A 13873-nucleotide genomic window follows, 5' to 3' on the forward strand; every position below is an offset into this window, starting at 1 on the left:
TTTCTTTTTTCCAACCTTTTTCTTCTAATTATCTGGCAGGTTTTTTTTTTTTAAACTTTATCTTAACATTTCTTGAATTGAATTTTTATAACTTTCTGCCACAGTATTCTTCATTTACAAGACCTTTTTCCTCTTCTCTGAAAGTGTGAAAGTGCCTTCTTAAAGCATCTTTCTCCTTTGGTGGCAACAGTATCGACTCTTATCTCTCTGTGAATAGTAATTATAATTTTCTTGAACTGTTCTTCTGTTTCTCACCTTGCCTCTTTTTCCTCTGAATTCCTTTTTCTGTTGTTCGAGTCTCTCAGACTCTCTCCTTAACTTGATGTTCATATTTTTAAGTGTGAGGTGCTAAACAGTGGATTGGGAGTTCCTGTGCACAAGTTCACTAAAGGGCCTTGGGCAATGAGCCAGAAATTTCAGGGGTCCCTCAGTGTCTATGTCTTTAGTTCTTTTTTCCATGGGCATACCACTTTCCCTACAGTGAAATCCTCCAATTTCCTTTTTGCTGAGTACAAACCTGACTGTTGGTGTCCTGGTAACCTGCAGAGTGAGGAGACCGGGGGTATTCCAGTGTTCACTGAGTATACTTACATTTCAATTTTGTTTTCAGTATGAAGCCTCTTGCCTGTCCACTGTTTCGCCATTCTGAGGGCAGCACTTGCCTTCAGAGAATAAACTTGGAACTTCTGTCTGATTGAAAGAGGGGTGTTCACCTACGTGTGTTGGGGGTTCCTAGATCTGGGCTTTTAACTATTCCTTAGATTTTCTAAAAAAATTGTTTTCTAATGTTTATTTTTGAGAGAGAGAGGGAGTACGAGTGGGGGAGGGGCAGAGAGAGAGGGAGAAGGAGACACAGCAGCTGAAGCAGGCTCCACGCTCTGAGCTGAGCGGTCAGTCTGTGCAGAGCCCGGTGCGTGGCTTGAACCCATGAACCATATCATGACCTCAGCCAAAGTCTGACACTTAACCAGCTGAGCCACCCAAGTACCCCGCTTACGCAGATTTCCAATCAAACCTGTTTTCTGCTCCATCCCTCACCTCAGATTCCTGGGGCTTCCAAATCCTGTTTTTCCTGGTTTTGAGACTTGAATTGGCTTCTTTCTCATCCACCGGCCCTTCTACTCCACAGGGCCAGAGTTCAGTTTCTTAGTTCTGTTAAGTCAATTACCAGCCATCTGTCCATTTTCCATATTCCAAAATTTGGCTGACATCTAGACTCTGTGTTGACTCCCTTCCAGTATTCTTTGCCTTGTAGGATTTACTGATGATTTTTTATTTCTGTGCTATCATTTTGGTGAGGTTTGGGAAGGAGCAGAAATAAATGCATATTGTGCATTTACTCTATTAAATCTAGCCATCTCCTCAAAGTTTTCAGTGTTTCCATCTGAACTTCTGTTTTTTTATGTTGAAGAATCCTTCCATACTCCATTATAAAATTATTCACCTACAGCTTTTCCTAATCATCTTAAAGTTGGTTTTTTTCCCCATGTCATCTAGTTTCTTTTAGTATGGGGTGGGAATTTTGAATCTAACTTTATTGATTCTACATAATCGATGGTAACCTTACCACTAATAGCATAGCCCACCCTTTTCTTCCTCATTGGTTGTGTCTTTGCTATTATTTTAGAAGTTTCCATATATGCTTGGGGCTGTTTCTAGGTTTTCCACTTTATTCTAATAATCTATTTGTCTATTCCCAGGGCAATAATACTCATCTTAACTAGAATTGCTCTATAAAAATCTCAGTCCTTATTTTTAGATCTTTACTTTTCCATCTTAATTTTAGGATTGTTTTGTTAAGTTCTACAAAATATATCATTTAGGGATTTTAGTTGGAATAATAAATGCTACATAGGTTAAATCAAGGAAAATTTACATCTTTATAATTTTGAGGTTTGTCATTTGTAAAAGTGATATATTTCACCATTTATACGGGCCTTTTATTTCCTTAAATCCAGCTCTTCAATTTTCTTGCACTATTTTGTTACGTTTATTCCCAAGTAATGCACACTTTTGTTATTAATATGAATCATCTATTTTCCATTATATTTTAAAATTAGAGACAGCTGGTTACAGGAACTCTGGAGTTTTGCATACTGAACTTGCTTCCAAAAATTTTGCTAAACTCTTTTATTAATTCTAATATATTTGTTGATTCACTTGAACTTTTTACCCACACGATCCTATCATAGCAAATAAAGACATTTGTTTTCTTCCTAATTCCTATAGTTCTTCTTTCTTTTTTTCTTTGTCTTTGTCTTGGTTAGGACCTCCACCCCATTTTTTAATTGTAGAGAGATGATAGTCACCCTTGCCTTTTCATTGATTATAGTGAGAATATTTTACCATTTCATCATTAAGCATAGTATTCGCTGTAGCATTCTGGTAAAGGTCTCATTACATGTTTAGAAAGATTCTGTTACTGGTTTTTCAAGAACTTTTGTTTTTTCTGTGTAAGATTGCTAATTTTACCAAGTATTATTTTTTTATCTGTTGAGATGATCTTTCTCTTTTCTTTCGTCTACTTTTTTTTTTTTTTTTTAACTTTTTAACTGCTTACATTGTATCATACTAGCTTACTACTGAATCACTAGATTTTCAGATTCGGACTGTCTCCACATTGGCCTTACCTTGTTTTTACACTGTTGGATTTAGGGTGCTAATTGTTTTCATCTAGGCTCAGAAATATACTTAGGATAGTTTTCCTCTTTTTGTGCTATCTTTGTTGTCCAGTTTTGGCATCAGCATTTTACCAGTCTGATTTTATTGTTTTCTAAACTTGAGTTTCTGGAAATACTTCATTTGAGTTAAAGAAGATGTGTGTGTGTGGTTGGGGGGGGGCGGTATTTTGCTGCCTTTCAAAATGTTCAAAATATCTGTTATATTCAATTATGTAAATATTTTAAACTGGAAAATGTATTTTTTTATGGAACTAATTGAAGCGATTTTAGGTTTGAATGAAAAAGGTGTGGCCTGCTTTTACTTTTCCCAAACTGACTTGCAAGTGAAATGTAATTGCTCACTACTTATATACATGATTCCAAATACTCAGTTGGAACTGAAAAAATACAATGAACCATCCAGATGTTTCCAAATGTCTCTTTAGATTTGTTATGGTTTGATTAGGTAGATATAGCCTATGCTAGACAAGCTGTTCTTTATCTGGGATGGTCTGAGTGGGAATTATATTCCACAAAAATTTTCTGTATAAGTCCTGTGTATTTTTAGTGTTGTTTACAAATGACTTCTGGAAAAAGTAAATACTGTGAAAGTGAAGTTTCCCATGGTAGAGATTGGCAACATCTATCTTTTTCTTTCTTTTTTCTAATGAAATTTGTTAAATTATCGTTCCAACCATGTGGTTCTTGCACAGTGTCTACTTTCAAATACACAAAAAAGGCTGAATGATTGGTCATCCACTATGCCCTGAAAATGAGGTATTCAGAATTTATCTAGGGAAACATACTTCTCTTTTCTAAAGACAGAACCCAAAAATATTTAGCCATTTATCTTCTAAAAACCATGCAAAACGCATGTCCTTTCCATGTTTCCTGCTGATAATATTTTCCCTATTTGTAGTGCAACTTTTCTTTCCTCTGGAAAGCTGGTACTTATTTTATTCATAGATTGCAAATTATGCCCTGATGCTGTTTAACCAAAAGGCATTACTCACACAAGCGGGAAGAATGCGGCTTAGGATTGAATCAGCAGTGGCCATGGAAAACAGTGCATTAAAACAGGCCTCACTGAGTCACAGACCATATGGCCTAGAGAGCATGGGCCCCAAACATCTCTGGACACAGGTCATATCTTCACACAGACATCACCAACTGAGTTGTTTTCAGAGGTCATTGATGCCTGTGCCACGACATCTCCAAGCTCAGCAGTTTACCAGACTATGAACTGTTATTCTGTCTTTACAACCTGTCCATATACGGGACATCCCCAGTAGCGAAACTGGTTATGTTTCCAAAGTTTATTTCCAAATTATTCACTTGGGATCAGAAAACATTTTACCCTAGGAACAAGTTTATAAACGGTGGTGCTCCACAAATGCCTGGTTGAGCCATAGTGTCCTTGAAATGCCGCATCGACTGTACTGTTCCCACCAGCCATTATTTATTCTGTTTCCCTGGGAAAGTGCGTTCCGAGTTCTAACTTGGGATGTTTGAAGCTCACCTCTCCCTCTGCCTGGCAGCCCTCTCTGTAGCTTTTTCAGGCTGTGCTGCAGTAGCAGTTGGGAAGACGGGACAGGCAGCCTTCCCAAGAAAGAGATGAGCATAGGCTTGATATCGATGCCTGTGGGTAACTGGCTAATGCTGGAGGACTGAAGAAGGAAACCATCCAGGTGGATCAGTTACTTCCCAAGTCTTCAGTATAAGGCGCAAAGGGCAGGCACTTGTTCCTAAGTAGAGATTATTTTCAAGTCAGATCTTCATAAATAGGCTTATATGGTAAAACCTAAGGTTTTTGGAGACCAAGCTTGTGGACTTGTAGCTAGCCAGGGAAAATATGTTAAGTCTTCTTGGTCAGTGATGAGACAGTTTCTAAACACACAGCGATAAGGAGACAGAAATCCAGCACCGAGCTCCTGGCCTGACAAGTAGTAAGTGCTCCTAATTTTTTGTTATTGTGACTACTGAATTAAGTACTGATTGATGAATTGAGTGAATTCTTTATTGAAAAGTACAAAACCACAGGTTGTGTGCGCACGTGGGCCAGTTAACTTCATCCTGATTCAGCATTGCCTAATTCTGACCCTCTCATAGCCCACGTCCTACCAAGGAAGACTTGGTTGGAGCACTTTCAAGAAGTCGCTAAAACAGCAGTCTCATCTCAGTGGGCATACGCATTGTCTCTAGCAGTCGCAGAGGAAGTGCTGGGTCTCTTCACGCCCTCTCTGTTGTGCAGAGTTGCCAGCAATGTCCCTGTTGCCAAATCTGAGGAGAAAAAGGGGAGGTGGAGAGGGGGGTGATATGGAAAACCAGTGAGGATCGCCAAGGCTGTAGGACCCTGCCTCGCTGAGTTTCTGGCACTACACTTATTCTGGAAAACATTACCTACTAAAAAAGACCTAAGTTTTTTTTGTCAGTTGTTTTTATAACACATGTAGACATATTTTTAGGGGGCTGTGCCTCGTTCAGGTTAGAATGTAGTCTGTACATACAGACCTGGGTCCTGGCCATTGCAGACTTTAAAATTGTAGAACAATTTAATTTCATTTTGTATACATGGCTACTTTTAAGAGAAATATGCTATTAAGGCTCCCTCAATTTAAAAGCCTTCCCCACCCCCATCCCACTAAACATATGGACTGTTAACTTCTTGTTTCATAGACTGTGCTTTCTTTTTAAAGTTGCGTTTGTGTTCTACAAGACAGCCTCTTTCTCCAAGATTAACATTTCTTATGATTGTTCCTGACAATGGATTCACTTCCAGAGGCCCTGCTAAGGATAACCAAAAAAGGGCATGTAGCTGGCTGGTTTTGGCAGCCTGCGCGCAGTTTCAGAGCTTTTTAGGTCTCGGTTTTTCTGATGAGTGATTTCCTGAGCATGCCTAGGGAATGACAGGCATCTCCACAGGCAGGCTGCATCCACCTCGGCCGGGGTGTCGTCATTGGCTGCCTATTAGAAAAACTACAGGACAATGCATACCACCGACTGCCGACTGTAAACATAGGGGATATGTGTTCACTTAGCATGGACTTCTGGGAGGGGCTAAGGAAGGGCGGTCTGGAGTTTTATTGAATAGAGCAGTGTGTATTAGGCTGCCTGCCTGCCTGCCCTCTTGCTGTGCTCCTGCTAGAGAAATCAGTCCTTCCTTTCCGACTTAGTCCCCAGGAAGAAGTTGCAGCCTGCGAGGTAAGCCATGGAGGGCTTTCTTTTAATCTCTTCCAGAGAGTCTGGGGGCTTTCTCCGGGTTTCAGTCAACATTCCTGCCTAAGGTAGCTGGAGATGCAAGATTGTAAAAGCCAATAAACCATGCAAATTCTCAGAGCCAGACTGGGCTTTGCCGCCCTGCAGATGTTCCCGGAAGACAAACAGGATGAGATTTCAAGTTCTGTTCTTGGAGTTGGGACAGGACGGAGACTTATGCTCGGGGACCACCGGCAACCTTGAGAAGGAAAGCCTTTTGTTTAGGAGTGCAATGGGGATTCTACCTGATAGCCACAGGGCCAGGGTCAGCAGGCGTGCCGTGCCAGTCTGCCCACACCGGTGGTCTCGCCTGCATCTTTTATTACCAGACATTTAAAGAGGTTTTGCTTTAGAAACAACAACTTTTTAGGTTAATGAGAAGCCAAAAAGTAAAGGTTCTTAACCAAAGGCATTTACATATTATTCTGCTACCTGTATTTAATTAAGACTGGACTTCTCGATCTGCAAGGAAATAAGGTCAGAGTTCGTGGCAAGAGCATTTAGCACCAGTTGGGTTAATGTAACTGATCTGATATTTGCCAAGACAGGAAGATGCCTACCAAGGTCTGTTTCCTATAAAACCTAATAATGAGAGAATGCGTGTGCTGGTGGGTGTGTTTTTAGAAATCACATTTAACATCCTACCAAACCATTTCTTAACAAATCTTATTTTTCTGTTTGAAAGTGTGCCCCTGACTAGAGAATTTGAAAAGATGTAGTTTACAAGTGCGTTCCAGAAAGGGAGAAGCAGGCTTTCATTTCAAGATAGTCAGACATATTTGGGCATCTTAAACAGTAGTACAAGGCAGCCAGTTGGTAGTAGTCTGGAATTCCTTTTAGAAAGAGCTGATTGTAAAGGGTGGGGGAATTTTCGTGCTATGGTAATACATGGTCAAAAAAAGTGGATGAGAACAAAGTACTTGGTATTCATAGATCCCTTCTGTTAACAGGGCTATGCAGATGGACTTGTAAACTGGAATAGTAAAATCTTTCTCATGTGTTTGGCAAAACCAGGCATGTGTGGCTGGAGCTTGGGGGAGGACTAGGCAGTATGTGGCAAGAAGGGCAAGTCTGATAATTTTTAAATAAAGCTGGATATTAAAGGTTTCTAACTCCAAACAACTGACTCAGTTTGCTTTTATTCTGTCAAGTGAGGTGGCTTTGTGTTGAGATTCATTAATCTTTTCTCTTTGTATTTAGAAGTTTGGGGATAATTTTCTTGAGAATGCCTCTCTCCTCCTAGAAGTGATATATGAGAACAGAGTTCCCTGTGAATTTTCCTGGAACAGTTCTGAGTAAGTGTGGGAGAAAGGGCTGCAAGTGAAAGCTATAGTTTGATTATTGTCCTTCCCTCAAAGAGCTCAAGTTCCAAACTATTTTCACAGCGTTTTTAATGTCAATCAAAATATGGAGAGCAATTTCTTTTTCAACTGTTCTCTAAACCATGTAGGGAATGCAGTTTGGAAGGAAATCTATAATCTTGGGATTTGAGGATAAATTCCATTTTGAAACCAACATTTCCAAATCCCTGAAAGTTCAAACTTTGCTGCCACCACTCTCTCCTCTCTGCCTTGTGTGCTCCCCATCCCCCAACAACCACAAGAAGGCATTTTTTTTTTTGAAATAAGTGTTCTACTTTCTATAGTGATGTGATGGAGCAAGGGGATTTGATATTTTACTTTGTATTGAACTTTAGGCGGCTCTTCGTGCTACTTTCCTCCAATTGAATATTAGCTAGAACACATCTCCCCAGATGGGGAGGTCAACAGAGCACAATGGAACTGCAGTGCAAAAAAAAATCATTTTAATAAAGAGAAATACAATGGCAGAGGTCTGGAACAAAAAGTCATGAATAAAAAATTGATCTCAGTACAAGGAATGTGCAAGGACTGATCCATAGATAACATGCTGGGTTGTTTCCATTGTTCAAAGCCAATGGAATAAATAGAATAAATTAAATAATTCAGATTGAAAAATTTCTTTAAATAAATACACAATTCTTGCATTAAAGAGAAGAACCAGGTTTAAACTGAGCATGAAGGATTGAAATGAGATACATTAGAGCATGTCCTGATGGTGAGGCTATCAACAATTCTGATTGGCTTTTGTGACTAGCCTGAGGATTTCTTGCTCTGTGGCAGATAGCATAGGCTGGTCCTGAGTCCAGCATGGGTAGTCTCTAGTCTGATAAGCCTAAAATGCACCTCAATCGGCCTTTTCTTTTGTTTTTTAAGTTTATTTATTTGAGAGAGAGAGAGAGAGCACGAGCAGGGAAGGGGCAGAGAGAGAGAATCCCAAGCAGTCTCTGTGCTGTCAGTACAGGGCCTGACATGGGCCTCAATTGCAGGAGCCATAAAATCATGACCTGAGCCAAAAGCAAGAGGCAGACACTTAACCGACTGAGCCACCCAGGCGTCCTTCAGTAGGCCTTTTCTTAAAAACACATATAATTGTCATGGAGACAACCTCATGGTATCTTCCTGATACCATGAGTAGCATGGCTGCTCCTCAGTGAATCTTTAGCAAGACAGAAAAGTGACGTAGAGGCAGGCATGTAAAGGAATTAGCTCAATCCCCATCTGCCTGCAGTCTATCACACGTCTTGGAAATGTGGTGGGGTGAGGCCATGGTGGGGGGACAGGGGAAAATGCTGACCAAGTGGTATGCAAATAGCATGGTAGGCCTGAGGAGGAGGTTAGATGTTGCCAAAGAATTTTCTGACTTTAAAAGAGATATCTGGGTAAATTTTCTCAGAGCCTAAAAATAGAACTATTAGATACTTACCGAAAGGCCTTCATCTATGAAGCTAATCCAAGTTTGTCTTTAGAGAGATGCCCATAAGTTCTGAGTCCTTGGGTAATTTAAGAAGATACTTGCAACTCAGGCTTAACTTGGAAGCACTACCTTGAGAGCTCAGTCCTAGCACTAGTTCCCCTCTCAGATAGCCCAGACCTTTGAGGAAGCCATCAACACTTGACCTCGTGTGTGGAATGGGCATTCTGATGCTTCTCCTATCTCCTATAGCAGTGAAGATGTCCAAATGAGATGAGGCTGTTTACCCCTCTTTTCTGTAGGCTGTCTGCTTCAAACTGTGTGCAATCTGAGGCCTCTAGACATTATGTTCATCTTGACTGGTACCCTCCACTTCTTACCTAGTATCCCTGATTATCTGTTCCTTCCTCAGTACCTTGACTAGTACCTTCTGCATTCTAATTATTTCTAGAACACTGAGCCCAGAGTCCAGGAAATACTGGTCCACTCCAGTGTAGTCTAAATTTTGGCCTTGGTGATCAGTGACCAGGAGAACACAAGTATCAGGAGGCAGAATGAGATGGGTCATCAGTGATGCAAGGCCCCGTCCAGGAACCGAGAAATCTGAAGATCTACTTGAGTAGAAGACCAGTGACAAGGTGCTGACAACAGAAAGGCCTTAGTAAATGAGGCAGTTTCTCTGCCTCCAGCCAAAAGCATGGAACTAATCCCAGCATGTCAAGCCTGGGCCTCGTAGAGAGGGTGAGGTAATCAGGAGCACCTGGCTGTGGTTCCTGTTGGTATTGAGACCAGACTGCTCCATGGATCTAGCCTCTACTCCTCTGTTTCCCTCCATCTTTAGTATCCCCAGCTGGCTCTCCGGTGACTGACCCCTGGTGGCCTCCATAACTTCCCTACCCCCAGTCTTCTATTTCTCCCAAATTCCCTAACTCCTCCCACTCCAGTTCACACAAGTGCTTTTCTGATCCAACACTGACAATCTGTAATGCCCCAGCTTTAGAATGAAGCCCAGAAAACAGCAGAAGGGTCATGATAGGGGAAGACCTCTTCAGTTTTTTTTGGCAGAGCAGGGAAGAGTTAGAGCAGACAGAGTAGATGTTGGAGCAGTCTCTGTGGAAAAGAGTCACTCTGCTTTTCACCCCCAGACTCACCTTTGGCTGGCAGTGAGTGAGTGTGGGAGGTGGGCAGGAAGGAAAGGATGGCCGTGGGCACGCAAGAGAGGCGAGGGGGTAGGCCTATCAGTGTTCTTCCCCATGTTGTTGCCATGGATACCTTTGAAACTTGATAAAAACTCTAAACCCTCAGGTCCTTTGTGAACCCACCTTTTGTGATTGGCAGGTGAGAAGCCATGAGCCTGGGGTGGTTGGGCTGGCGAGTGAGGTAAGGTCTTGATTTCCATTGGAGACAAGGGTGGATGGGAACGGAGCATGAGTGGAGGTGTCCCTTCCTGTTTCCGAGATTTTTTTGAAGGAAGAAAGGATGGTGTAAATGCACAGATACATAGAAGTAGATGACTTCATATGGCCTCCATTTCAAAGAAAGGAGATCATCTCTAGAGAAGCAGTTTTACGTGGGGAGCTTGTAGGGGCTGGAGAGGCTGGGAGTACCTCCAGTGAAGTGGGTGCTGAGAGAGCACCAAGAACTTAATAAAAGGAGTGCTAAGCAGCGGTCAAGGAGTAATTGAAGGAAAATAAATATTTGGGAGGGGGAAGTATTTTAAATGAATTGAGTGTTCTTAGTAAGCATTCATTTTAGTACGTGGCTTTTCTTTATATATATTTCAGTGATGGATAACTTGAAGATAAATTGCTTTTTAATCATTTCTTGAGGTTTCTGGCATTGTTTTGTGAATATACGGATGAAAACATTGGCTGTAAGGGACTCATCTTACTTGGAGAGGGGCATATTAAGTATGAATATATAATTAGTTCCTTTCACACCCACCTGTAACATTCCCTCTCCCTTGTCTCAACCTGGGGAACTAGGCAGACATCACCTGTGTGCTAAAGATGGGCAGGACCAGGGCAAAGTGCCCAAGAGGTCCAGGGACCAGAAGCATCAAGGACATTAGTTTCATGGGGATCAGGAGGGTCTAAGCCAGAATGGAAATAACGTTTAACAAGGGACTAACGTGTGAATCACAGCCCACTAAGTAAAAGAAAAACAGCAAAAATCAGAAGGCAGGCAGAGGCTTAGAAACAAAGAGCCAGCTTATTAGCAAGGCAGTGTGCAGACCAGTACAGTAACATGGGCGAGAACACCTGGCACTGTGCTCAGAACAAATAGAATCTATGTTAATAGGCTTCGGTAGCTCAAGGGAAGGGACAAGATTGTAAGATGCATATGGCATAATAAAGGGATGGGATCGCAAGGAAATCCAAGAACAGAAGCCACCATAGGACTGGGGTTCCAAGATGGGGTTGAAATCAAGGTGGGTCAAAGTATCTCAGCAGAGGTCTCTGTGCTTCTATTAATGTAACTCAGCTGCAGCACACGTGGCTGCTTCTTCCTGTTGTTCTACAGACTAGAAAATTCCTTCTGTGCTTCCTGATCAGATTCTGAGAGAGGAGTCCTGAGTGGCTCAGCTGATAACTATTGTCTTTGGCAAATCCCTTAGCAGGAGGAGGTATCAGAGGTTCCTGGCATGCTTATGGATGAATTCCCAGTGGGTCTGGAGCAGTAGTCACTGCCACCCCTGGAGAAAACAAAAAGATCAGTGGGCAGTTTTACTTAGAAGAGAAAGTTAGGCATGGAAGGCAAATTAGCTTGAATGTCCAACAGCTACCCGTGAAGGTCATTCTAATTTTTATGTGACTGAATTCCTGGAGAGGCAAACACTCAGTGTCAGGGTCATACAGTATTTGATGACCACTTTGGCATTGTCCAATGAACCAATCTTAAGGGAGGTTAGCTTGGAAGCTTGCACCGCTAATAATTGAAAAAATAAGAATTACCCATTTGAGAAAGATTCTAAAGAAAAACACTTGAGTGTTTTTGTTGGCATGAAACTTTGTATGAGTCATAGGTGTGCTATGGCTCCCCCCCCCCCAACTAAGGCAATCTTTAAAATTCAATAAATAATGACTTAATAATTGTCATAAATAAAAAACTACCTCTCAATGTAAATGACAGTATTTCATAAGCTTAATGCATAAAAGTGTACTCAATCAGTGGGAGTTTCAGTTCTAAGCAGTGTTTGTAGTGTAATCTTTCATTCACCGAACACCTGCCTTGATGGCTGTCACAGGAAGTAAAACAAAACAAAACAAAACAATGTGCTCTACTCTTGGCTTGTTCCTCAGAGAAGCATTCCCAAATATGTATCCTGGAATGAGTGTCAAAGGCGGTCCAGGAGGGTCAGGAGAACAGAATATGAGGAACAGATAAGGGATCTGGAACTGTTAATCCCAAAGGAAGGAAAATTAGGGGCCACATGGATGTCTTCAAATATTTGGAGTACTTTCATATGGAGAGGGGAGAAGGCATTTGTGATTATCAAGACAGCAGAACTGAATACATGTATCCTGTATTTTTAAAGCTGGGCAGGGTCTTAGGAGGCATTTAGCCAGGGGGTGCAGATAATTTTTCATCTGTTTGCCAGCTCGAAGCAATTGGTAGGGATCATCTGGGTCAGTGTATTGAGAAGCGTTCTGAGGCTGAGTCCTAGGCTTACTGGAGGCCACAGATGCTGTCATTGACAGTGATGTCTGTTGTGGAAGAAAGGGGACATTACTACTCAGGTACTGTGTATTTCACATCATTGATGTGGTCCGTAGGTTCCTAACCTCCGCGCTTTAGATCCCTGGGAGGCCACAAAATTATTGCAAGAGGTTAACAAATCCATATATGCAGCAAATGTTTTTGACAAACTGAGTAAATAATACATCTTGCACAGTATGTGTTACTATTTTTCTAATTACATTGATGCATTATGAAGATAAAATGTTAATTTACTTAAAATAGTTATTGAATTCATAGTAGCTTTTGGTATTGTATTTTCTCACTCAGCTAGTGAACTTAAAACATACATTATGTGGAAGCTGGGACAAGAAATTTACGGTTTTAAGAAGAAATGCTTGGAAAAAAAAAGAACCAGTGATTTTTCATTTTGCAGATGAGGAACTAAAGCCTAACCATACCAAGTAAAATTATACATGTATTTGTAAGTTTCTTTGATTAATGTCAGTAAGATTTATAGGGGCAGGAACACCTTTTTATTATTATTATTATTATTAATATATACCCAGTTCCTGGCACATCACAGAGGCCCAGTATCTATTGAATGAAAGAACAAGCCAAATGACTTGACCAAGATCTCCCAGTTAATTAGTGGCAAAGGCAGTTCTGAAACACACAGCTTCTAAGTCCCAGGCTGTTAACAATTTCAGTCTAATGGATTGCTTCCCCTGAAAGAAGCAAGAGAGAATGTCCCGTTATAAACAGTCCATGAATTTGGCTTATACATTACAGCCCGATTTGCCTATAATCAATAGTCCAGTAGATCTTAACCAGTGTCTTAATCAGGATCAACTGTAGGGCTTTTCGAAAACATATATCCCTGAGTACCATCCCCTGGAGATTGTGATTCAGTAGGTCTAGAGCAAGGTCCAGCATCTGTAGTTTGTAAAAACTCTCTGGCGATTCTGCTAAAATCCCTGGCTCAGAAACAGTTCTGTACATCTATGCTTAAAATAATTTATAGTAGATGTATGGAGTAACTTATTCCTCAGAAGCCTAGTTGTTTAGTTTTGTGTAATTTCTTTCTGAAAGTTACAGCGTTATATTCCAAATAATCAGTTTCCCCAAAGAGTCTCTTCGGAAGAGCTAGAATATTTGTCTGAAAATTCCTCCGGCTTCCCATATTCTTGGTTTGGGCACAAAGCTATCAACCCTGTAAGGTCAAGTTTTCTGATGAGATTTCCAGTGTTTGCTTTTGTAAAGCATTGGAAATGTGGCAAGAATAAAATTTCTCATGGTATTTCCACTTCCTGTTCCAGCCACCATTACTAAGTGAAATTTAGGATTTGGGGGAGGGGTGAATTGAGAAAAAATTTTCTCTTTACGTATTTCTGTCCTTAAGATGTTTGTTTAGATTACTTTAGATATTTAACTTACCAGGAAAAACAGAAGATGTTTTTCTCTGTCCTCAGCCTTGTGGTGAGGAATGTACAAATCCTGAGCGGAAG

The 13873-nt window shown here is 41.0% G+C and overlaps 1 protein-coding gene across 8 annotated transcripts in view; it reads left to right on the top strand.

Annotated features, from left to right (window-relative positions):
• The window catches only part of CALD1 (caldesmon 1), a 211158-nt gene that overhangs the window by 17818 nt on the left and 179467 nt on the right, over nt 1–13873 (top strand). For 2 of the 8 annotated variants that reach the window (XM_047831695.1, XM_047831750.1), the window contains exon 1: nt 5557–5861. The exons of 1 other annotated variant lie outside the window; for it this stretch is intronic. The gene's annotated coding sequence lies outside the window, so the exon portion shown is untranslated. Of the gene's footprint in view, nt 1–5555; nt 5862–7115; nt 7211–13873 lie in introns of those variants that run through there. 5 more of the 8 variants (XM_047831703.1, XM_047831727.1, XM_047831731.1 and 2 more) reach the window with 5 other exon arrangements.

The sequence above is a fragment of the Prionailurus viverrinus genome, chromosome A2 (assembly GCF_022837055.1).
Source record: "Prionailurus viverrinus isolate Anna chromosome A2, UM_Priviv_1.0, whole genome shotgun sequence".
NCBI classification, from domain to species: Eukaryota; Metazoa; Chordata; class Mammalia; order Carnivora; family Felidae; genus Prionailurus; species Prionailurus viverrinus.